Source organism: Amphiprion ocellaris, chromosome 10 (assembly GCF_022539595.1).
Source record: "Amphiprion ocellaris isolate individual 3 ecotype Okinawa chromosome 10, ASM2253959v1, whole genome shotgun sequence".
Lineage (NCBI taxonomy): Eukaryota > Metazoa > Chordata > Actinopteri > Pomacentridae > Amphiprion > Amphiprion ocellaris.
In genome coordinates, this window is record NC_072775.1 from 22,792,018 (window position 1) to 22,802,233 (window position 10,216).

A 10,216-nucleotide genomic window follows, 5' to 3' on the forward strand; every position below is an offset into this window, starting at 1 on the left:
CTATGTAATTAACCCTTTAAGACCCACCATTGTGCAAGTCCGCCAGGACATATTTTTACATTTTTACATGCTGTAGTGCCATTTTTTGGAGTATTTTTATTTGCTTTACATCAAAATAACCCTGATATCCCAAATTTTAATAATATGTATTGACTTATGTCTTAACTCCTACAAAAAAACCTGCTTAAAAGTGCAATAAACCTTAAAAAAATGAAAATCGTTTTTGTTTTTTTCACATATATTTCAAAATACAGAAATTGCATAGCTATATCCCTCAAATTTGTAAATGTAAAAAAGTTGCACAATATCCTTTGGAACCACCAGTCTGTACATAATTTGCTTTTTGAGATATGGTCAATTTTGTAACCTGTAAAAAAACCGAAAATAAACAAAACTGCAAAATTTGCAAAGAGACAACATCAGCATCAAAACAAATTATTTACAATAGTACAATCAAATTTCTAAGTGTGCCAGATACTTATGAACACACATATTTTATGTACAAAACCATGGTCAGACCATAAAAAGTGCATTTGAAAATAAAAGAAAATCGTTTTTACTGAGTTGAACCAGAAACAGTATTTTGATGGTCTCCTGGTCCAAGTACTTGGACAGGTCTGATGGAGAAGGGCTGTCCACACATTCTGACAGAGGTGGCTGGACACCTGGCCTCCTTTTCGGCAGGAAATGTGGCAGAGAAGGTAAGCTGTCAGGTTCCTTCTCAGTTTTCCAGCCAGCTGTAGGGAGCGCCTCTGGCCCGGAGCGCTCGCTGGTGGAGCGGCTGCTGCAGGCGTCTCCTGGCTGGAGGACGGTCTGTCCCTCTACCTCTCGCTGGGGTAACCAGGACAGCAGAGACCTCCATTCTCCCCTCCTTTTCCTCCTCCTCCTCCTTCCCAACATTGTAAATGCTGCACACAGAAAAAGTTACGTGGTACGTTAGCTGTGCGCAGCACATGACTTGTAAAAATGATGCGTATTTTGCGCGGAATGCTTTCGGCAGCGTTCCATGTATATTATACTTTCTTTACTTTTCTCCAACTCAAAACAAACAACTTCTCATGAATACAGACTTACATGTCACTGGAATGATCAATTCCTTCGATAAGATCGGCTTCATCCGCGCTGGTGGCAGAATCCGGGCCAGACGAGTGGCTGGACTCTTCATCCGACGCTGTAGTTTGCTGGAGAGCTTCACGCCAGATGTAAAATAGTTTGGCGCGACCAGGTTTTCGTGACTCCTCAACTAATGTGTGGAAGTGTGTCAAAGGTGTGTGATCTGGTAATTGGGTTTTCCGTTCTGAAACGGGTATTGAAAAAGAAAAAATGGGTGGTTATTTGATTTTCGTTTTAAAATACAAAAATTAAAATTGAAATACAAGGCGTTTTTCCTTATCATGATCAAAAAATGACATACGATTTTTTTTTTTTTTAAATGCTTTGATTTTCGTTTTATATTTAGAATCACAAGAAAGTAAAATCAGTAAGAGACAGAAACGAAAAAAGGTCCGTTTTTTCATTTTCTGAGACCGGAAGTGGTCATCAGCAAGTGTGGAGCCAAACGACAACAAGATTCTCAGAGGGCGGAGCCAGAGAGCAGTGATTGGTCAGACCGTAGGTATATATAGAAGACAGCACGCTAGCGTATCTAGTCTATGTATATCTATGGTCGGCACGTCTGGTAGCATCTCTGGCTGCTGTTGATCTTGTTTTTGGAGTAAAACACGGTAAGAAGATAAATACTTCTTAACCAGTAGCGTTGTTTTGTTGTACGTTAAGTCAGCGACTTGTGTAGAGTTGTGTTTTGTCGTGTTTGAGCAGTTGGTCCGGACGCGTTAGCTAGCTAAGCGGCTGAGTTAGCTAGCGGGCTAATTAACACAGGTGGCTAACTTACCGCTGAACACCTGTGTTAGTTGCTGCAGCAGCTGTCCTCATTATTAGAATGACCTTCTCAACCTGTATTTCTCTGCTGTGTATTTTAGCTTTTAAAAAAGTTATTTTACTTCAAGGTTAACTGAAACCCGTTGAGCTGCACTGAAGTTTAACATTCAGCTGGTTTGAATTAAACCGTGCTTAACTTAACATTGCGCAACATTACCTCTCTGAATCTCCATAATTTCATTAAATTCCTTCTCTCTTCCACTGCTTAAGTTCAATCCAGTATATAAAATGACATTAATAGTGAATAAACTAACAACCAGCCATTGTATTTATTTATTACTGCATGTATTTGTATTAAAACATAAGTTGAAACATCCTACTTTTGGATCTAGAACTGCACAAGCCGTTCATTTTCAGTCACCTGATGAATTAAACTCCTCTTTTTATGTGAGGTTGAAGCAGAAAGTCTGAGTTAACAAAGAAAGTTGTTTATAATTTGTGATACCTGTTATCTCTGACTGAGGCTTTAGTTTTTGTTGAGCTGATTTACACATAGAAACTTTGTTCAGGAAAATTTCTCAGTAGCTCAGAGGACAGGCTGCTTTTTACACAACCTTGTAAGAGAATGTCTGTCAATGCTTTCAGCAGAATTTAGAAACACAACACTTCCTAAACAGATATTTTGAGGCTGTGAGGTTGAACGTTTGAGAGTATATCAGTGTGTTTGTTTGTGGTCTTTCTGTTTCTAGGTGGAAGCTGAATTAGTGAGGATGACTCCTGCTCCTGTCATCTCTAAGCTCCTCACACATCTTTACCTGCACATGAGGAAAATCACTCCTGTAGAATGCAGGTATGTTTGTCATTATTATAAAAAGATGTTGCCTGGTGACCTGTCAGAAACCCATTATACAGAGTCAGCCAAAATAATGTTTACACACATCAGGAAAAGAAAAACTTGCATAAATATTTCAATACCAAATTTATTCAGACATCACGAGATTAATAAAAGTTATCTTTGGCCTCTACAATTACAAGAGGTGCTCAAAGTGGTGGCCACTGGCTTCCAGACATTTCTGTTGTGTTGTAGACGTCACTTGTTGATGCTCCATTCATGAGGGTAGCGCCATCTGTTGGGAAAACATCGTACAACAGGACACAGAGTTATCGTGATTTGATCAAACTTAGAAAGAGGAATCTATATGTATAGAAGTACTTATACAAATGAAATATTTATAAAAGTTTTTCTTTTCCTGATGTGTGTATACATTATTTTGGCTGACTCTGAACTTAATGAGAACAAAACTGTCATTTAATTGTTGCTTTGAAAGCTTCTTTAGTGAAAACCAGCTGGTGTTCTGCTTTGAAACAAACTGCTGTTGAGGTCTGTGTTTTTAGGTTTAACCCCACAGTTTCTGAATGAACTGATAGTTTGTTTTTTTTCCTGATCAATGTGGACGTTATAATTGATGGTAACATTTACTGATCATATAATCAGCATGACAATATAACAGTATAACATTCTGACCACCTGACTAATACTGTGTTGGTCCCTTTATGCTGCTAAAACTCCTCTGACCCAGTGGTTCATCAGAACCTCTGGGGATGTCCTGTGGATTCTGTGGATCCTGTGGGTTGCAGGGTGGGTCCTACCTAGACCAGGCTGATCCTGGACCATCCCACAGATGCTCAATCAGATCTGGATGTGGGGAGTGTGGAACCCAGGTGAACAGCTTAGCTCTGTCGTGTTCCTCGGACCACTCCTGAGCAGTTTTAAGTTTGTCCTGCTGAGGGAGGCAGCTGGCATCAAGGACTGCTGTTGCCATGGAGACTAGGGGGTTGTTTGTCCTGCAGTGTTTAGGTGGTGGTACATGTCAAACATCCACATGAACGTCAAGGTTTCCCAGCAGAACGTTGCATTAGAACAAGATGATGGATGTTGTTCTCTTCAGCTGTCAGTGGTCAGAATGTTGTGGCTGATCGGTGGATCTGTCTGCCTTTACTCTGACATCCAGAGTTATACAAAAGTGTAGTATGTGTGCAGTGCAGAAGAGATTTACTTTATTGTATGCAGTTTTTTTTTTTTTTTTTAAGGGAGAGCATTTTTTTTATCCACCTGAAGAAGACCTAATCTTTCCCTTCAAAGGATAGTTAATTGTTACTACGGCTTCCATAGTGGTCCCATCAGAGAAAATCATATCCATATACAGATTTTTATTAATTCCAGGGCTGGTTCAGTAAAGATTATAATAATAACTACATCAGATAATTCTTGGTCGCAGTTGGAATTTTGCAGCCTGAGAGATGGTTGAGAAGGTTTGCAGTTCTTGTTTTAGCAAAATATGTTATAATAGAAGATCTTTATTGTCATTGTACATGAAATTATCTGCAAACCAGCAAAGTGTATCAGTCTGAGGTATCTAAAAATAAATAAGTAAGAAAAATGCTTCTAAAGCCAATAATAAACAGAATATTTTGAGGGAATATTCTAAAAAGGAAAGAAAAGCTCCATTCTCACTCCTCTCAGGATAAACTGTCATTAAAATTGACTTTAAATTTAGCTTCAACACGAGATAAAAACATTTACTTTCATTACTGATTTGTCAAGTTTTAATAAAGTTCATGCTACTTTTATAAAATGATGAAAGTGAATAAATTGTATTTCTGTGATCTGTGTTTGATTTCTGTCTTTTCTCCTGTCATCCAGATGTTCAGAGGGAGATGATGCCACATCTGGTCCAGCTGATGGAAGGTCTTGAAGTTCTCTGACTGGCCTCGACTGAAGATGGTCGTCTCACTGGATTTAAGGTTCAGATGCTCAGTAACAAACTCCACCAATGAGCCAACAGGGAAGCTTTAGGTTTATTAAATGTTGCTATGAAGGTATCGCTGTTTTTCTTTGTGAATGCAATGTGCTCCAACTGAAACTTGAATTAGAACTTAGAAGTAAATCCTTCCATCTGAAAGGATTTAGTTGCATTAATAACCTCATAACATTCTAATTTTTATTCCAGTCTTGGTTGGAAATAGAATCTCTGTATTGATTCAGGTAAAAACTGAACTTCACAGCATGTTGGAGCAAAACAACCAGATGAAAACTGTGATGGTGTTGGATTGTCAGACCGTAATGTTGCAGCTCAAAGCAGCTTTTCTATCTCAGTTCATTCTGACATTCAGCTATGAATCAACACAGCAGATGGTGATCCATGCTGTGGAAGTCTCACATCTCCTGATTTAATGGAGCTGCTTTGCACTTTTTACACTGTTTATTCACCAACACTTTATTTAATAAAAGTCCCATCTAGTTTTTATGAGGAATGTGATGTTTTAATTTCTCTGTGAATAACTGCAGTCTAATGCAACAGCTGGAGTTGTAACATCTGTCCTGATATTGATCATGAAGTATTGATCAGAATACTTATGGTTAGCAGTCATCCCTGAAGTTTTACATTAAAATCTTTACTTGTGTTGTGAACTTTGGTAAGAAGCAGAAACGTTAGCGTTGCCATGGATACATGAGTGTTAAATTCTGTCCATGTTTCCATTTTGGGAAATGCAGTCCAGTTCCAGAATGTGGAGGAATTTAGTCTCACAATCACAGACAACAAATATTATCTGAAAGTCGGGTTATTGTTGTTTATCAGCACAATACAAAAAGATTAATGTTAGAAATATTCCAGTTAAGACTCTAGAATATCATGATTTATGTAAATTTACCTCAATAATATGAATGTTCAGGTTAAGATTGTACAGTGATATTTATTATGTAAGTTTAGCTGATTAAAGTTTATGACTCTGCACTAAAATATTATTTAAATTGACATCATTATTATAATATTTAGGGTCAGACCCTACAGTATTGAGATTAAGAAATCAAATATTCTATAAAATGTAAATACACTGAACTCATTTGGATATATTTAAGTGAGACTCTACAATATTATTTGACACAAATCTATCTAAATCAAAATTTTAATAATTTTCACGCCAAACATTTACTGGACTGATTTAAATATTAAAATCACTCCTTTCTAATCCTCTGCTGTACGTTCAAACCTGAGGCCTTAAATAGAAACACACAAGTATCTGATTGAAGGAACTTCTGCAGAGTCCTGGTTCCAGAACATGATGATAGAATTATAGACAAACTTTAACAAAAGCTGCCTGAGAGTTTACAGGTTTTTATGTTGGATTTCTTCAGTAATTTAATGAGAGTTATCAGCAATAATCAAGTGTTCATTTGATGAACTTCATTTCCTAAAACATCCAGAATTGGAGCTCATATCTTTGGCAGCTGTAAAGTTTCTGCTCCTTCAAAGTTCACAACACAATGAATGAATTCCTAAAACACTCTCAATGCTGGAGAGCGTTTGTGATGCTGAAGCAGTGACCAGTTTTTCTGTTTCTTCTCTGGAGATGCACAATGAGGGACGTCTGCAGAGACTGAGAAAGAGTCTCACCACATCCTGACATGAGGAAAAAGACTTTATTGAAGACTACAATGAGAAAAACTATCAGACAGCAGACGGCTGCATTCAAGGTGAGCTCTGAACATTTGATCTGGAACAGGAATTCAATAACGGCAGCATGAGCTTCATTTCAGTCTGTAGCTGCTGAATTCATGGATGAATCATCTGGCACTAGAGAAGAAGACCATCAAACATCCACGTCAGCTGATGGAGGTCCAAGAGTCTCACCAAACAAACAACCTACAGAGTGAAGACCTCAAATCTGATTGGACGGCCTCCTATTCAGCCACATGTGTGAACAAATGCCTCTAAGCTGATTTGTTTTCTAAAATAAATCTAGTTTGAGTCCTAATCTATGCCTGTGTGTTTGCTTCTTTACACCGCTGTTAACAGTTTAGGCTGTTAGATTGTTCCAGATAAGACAAGTACAAGATTCTTCAGAGCCGTTCTACCACGAGCCTGACAGGAAGAACTCCAACAGCTACTGAATGTTCCTGTGGTTCCCTCAAGGCTACAGGAGGAGCCCTACGAGGACGAGCCGGTCCACCTGATGGAGGCCAGTCGCTGCGGTTCAAAGCCAACACCGACTACGTGGACTTCTACTGGACCACACGGAGGCCTTCAAACCGGACCAACAAGTTCAGCGACTCCCCGACTCGTGGGTCTGAGGACGCCGCCGAGCCTCGGCCCAGCCGGCCTCCTGTCTGTGGGTGTTTGAGTGCTGAGAGGTTTGTGGATGCATGTGAACGTGTCTGTGTTGAAACAGCAGCTTTGGACTCAGTAACGCCGGGAAAAACCAAGAGCTCCTTTATTTGTGACTTCCACTAAAAAAACTGATGAAAATAAGTTTGCCAGGGTTCTGACTGATAACAGATTATTAAATAATGAAAATAATCGTTTAAATATTCCTTTAAACAATCCTTTTAGGTCTACATTTCCTTTACACTGACTTCTTGGTATATGTACAAGTATTTTGGGTGGAATATACCATTAAGCCTGATGTTCAAGGGTTCTTCTGGGAATATACCATTAAACCAACCTTTTAGGTAAATGTTCCAGGATGTTGGGTAGAATATACCATCAGATCAACCTTTTAGGTCTACATTGGAAGATTTTAGAGTAGAATATTACTCCAAACCATCCTTTAGGTCTACATTTAAGGTGGAATACTCCTTTACACCAAGATTTTTTGGTCTACATTGAAGGATTTTAGGTGGAATATTCCTTTGAACGAACTTTTTAAGTTTATGTTCAAGGATGTTGGGTGGAATATACCATCAGACCAACCTCCAAGGTCTACAGTAGTGAATTTTAGGTGGAATATACCATTAAACTCACCTTTTAGGTCTACATTGGAGGATTTTAGGTGGAATTTTCTTCCAAACCGTCTTTTAGTCTACATTTAAGGATGTTTAGGATGGTATATTCTTCCGAACCAACTTCTCAGGTCTACATTTCAGGTGGAATATTCCTCCATACTAACTTTTTTGGTCTACATTGAAGGATTTTTTCTAAACCACCCTTTCGGGTCTATATTTGAGGTTTTAGGTGGAATATTCCTTTTAACCAGCCCCTCAGGTCTCTTTGAGGATTTTGGATGGAATACTCGGTTAAACCAACATTTTAGGTGCATGTCCAAGGATTTTTGGTGGAATGTTCCTTTAAGGTGGATGTTTGAGGACCTTGTAGGTGGAATACTTCCTGAAACCAACCTTTTAGGTCAACATTCAAAGATTTAAGGTGGAATATTCCTTTAAACCAACCTAAATTTCATGTTTTGATCATTATCAAGTGAGAAACCTCAATCCAGACTCCTCATAATGACGTTTGAGATTTATGCTGCTGTTATTTGTTTAGTCCAGACTAAATGACAGAAATCCACAACTGTAATTTTATTTCAGGACTCGGTTATTAAATGTCAAAACAATCCATGTGACTCTAAAAACTCAACAGCTTTACAAACTCTAAGATTAAACTCTCCACAAGGATCCAAAATAAGTTGGACTTCTACATGAGAGCTTTAATTATTCTTCATCTACTTCCTGAAAAGTTTGGTCAATAAAAAAGACAAAAACTAATATTTTCAGCTGAACTAAAGACAGACTTTGTGATTTTTCTGCTCACATGTTGTGTTGTTGTAAACTTACTCTTTCAAATAAATAGCCGCCTAACCCCCTGGAAACCAGCGTTTGTCCTGTTTTTGTGTTGCTCCTCGGCGACCCTAGACAGCCGGGTCGTAATGTTTTTTGAGCAACACACCATACTATGACGTTTTTACAATGATGGTTCTACTATGGAACCAGTTTGACATGTTCAGGTGTTCTTTGTGTGAAAACTCAGAGATTTCAGGTATCAGAAGGTGGTTTTCAACTTTCTTTGTTAACTTTCTGCTTCAACTTTAAACTAAATTTCCTTCACTAACCCAGCCCTCTGGACTTCCAGTAAGCTGTGTTCCTATTGGCTGTCCAGGTGGCTGCTTGGTGTTATCAGGAACACCTGAGCAGCTCAGTGTCTTCCTGCTTTATTTAGCTGCAGACAAACATTTCCTCTGCTTCTCTTCACCACTGAACCGGGTTTGGCTCCTTTGCTTTAGTTTGTTCTTTAGGCGTTGGCTTGCAGCTTCCAGCAGTAAAATCGTCTTTAATGTGTTTCTTGGTGTGTTTTAGGGCTTTGTACTGGATAGTTGTCTTGGTAAATGTGGTTCTTTAGCCACAGTTAGCACATGGTGCTAATGTGTGCAGTGATTAGTGGATTTGGTGCAGCTGAGTTGTGTCTTTATCTTGGCTGTAGTGAGTCTTTAGAGGTTTTTGGTCAGACACATTCTGTATTCTTGTTTGTGAACCAACGTTGGTTGTCCAGAAGGTAAGAGTTCCTGTCCTGATTCTCTGTTCTCAGAGGTTCTCTGGTAGGCTGCAGGAGACTTTAGCGTTTGGGTTGTGCTAGTTTGGTTTTTGTATGGTTTCATTTGGACGACTATCTTGAGGCCCCTCCATGTGGTTTAGTGAGGTTTTCTGGAACAGTTCTACAAAGCAACCTGCAGCAGAAGAGACTTTGAGAGTTTTTAGGAAGTTCTGGAGACCAGACTTTAGAGCAGCAGAAACATTTGTCAGCAGTTTGAGCAGGAGAAGGTGAGCTTCAGAGTAGAAATGAGACGGAAACCTTCTTGACCCGTGTGGTGAGGTCCTGTACCAAGAGTTTGAGCAGGTTGTGAAGAGTCTGTAGTTCTTTGGTCTGAAAGCACAAGAAGAGTCGACTCATTAAAGGAGAAAACAGGAGATATTGTTGGTTCTTCTGTCGCTCTGCAGTTTCCTTAGACTGAATATCAAGTTTATATTTTAAATGATTTCCCATGTGAGCCCAAGAAGACTTCAATAAACTCCCTCCATCCCCTGGACACAACATATTTTATTACCATGTTAAATCTTTTTTTTAAAAATGTTTTTGAGTTTTAATCATAGTTTTAGCATAGTTTTTTTCTCTTTGCTTGTTTAGTTTTGTCATCTGTGTAAAAGGTGCTAAACAAATAAAGTTGAATTGATAAACTGAATAATTGACTAACTCATGATTGTGACAACAGAAGTATTTTCATTGTGATTTAAGGGTTTATTTCATTTTTAAGGTTGGGGTTAAAATCTTGACAGAAAAAGAAGATTAAAGAAATAAACTACATAACAAAAAGCAATTAAATCAAAGGAAAAAAATTAATACAATAAAACTTTTAAAAAGTTTTATTATTAAAAAGATTTAAGAAATTTAAGATGTAATTTTCTAATTAAACATTTAATTTTTTAATTAAATGTTTTGTCTTTTTAAAGGTTTAATAATCTAATTAAATGTTTTGCATTTTTTAAAATGTTTAATATTCTTCTTGT

General features: G+C 38.0%; 1 long non-coding RNA gene across 3 annotated transcripts; it reads left to right on the plus strand.

Moving 5' to 3' along the window:
- Positions 1 to 1,603: 1,603 nt before the first annotated feature.
- On the plus strand, positions 1,604 to 9,984 carry LOC129349740 (uncharacterized). 3 transcript variants are annotated; one of them, XR_008602855.1, is made up of 4 exons: positions 1,604 to 1,724; positions 2,628 to 2,728; positions 4,583 to 4,683; positions 6,292 to 6,696. It is a non-coding gene; the product is annotated as an uncharacterized LOC129349740 (long non-coding RNA). The 3 variants fall into 3 exon arrangements; XR_008602854.1 differs by adding an exon at positions 6,738 to 9,984 and having other exon boundaries at positions 1,620 to 1,724; positions 4,583 to 6,636; XR_008602853.1 differs by having other exon boundaries at positions 4,583 to 6,696.
- The last annotated feature ends 232 nt before the right edge of the window (positions 9,985 to 10,216 follow it).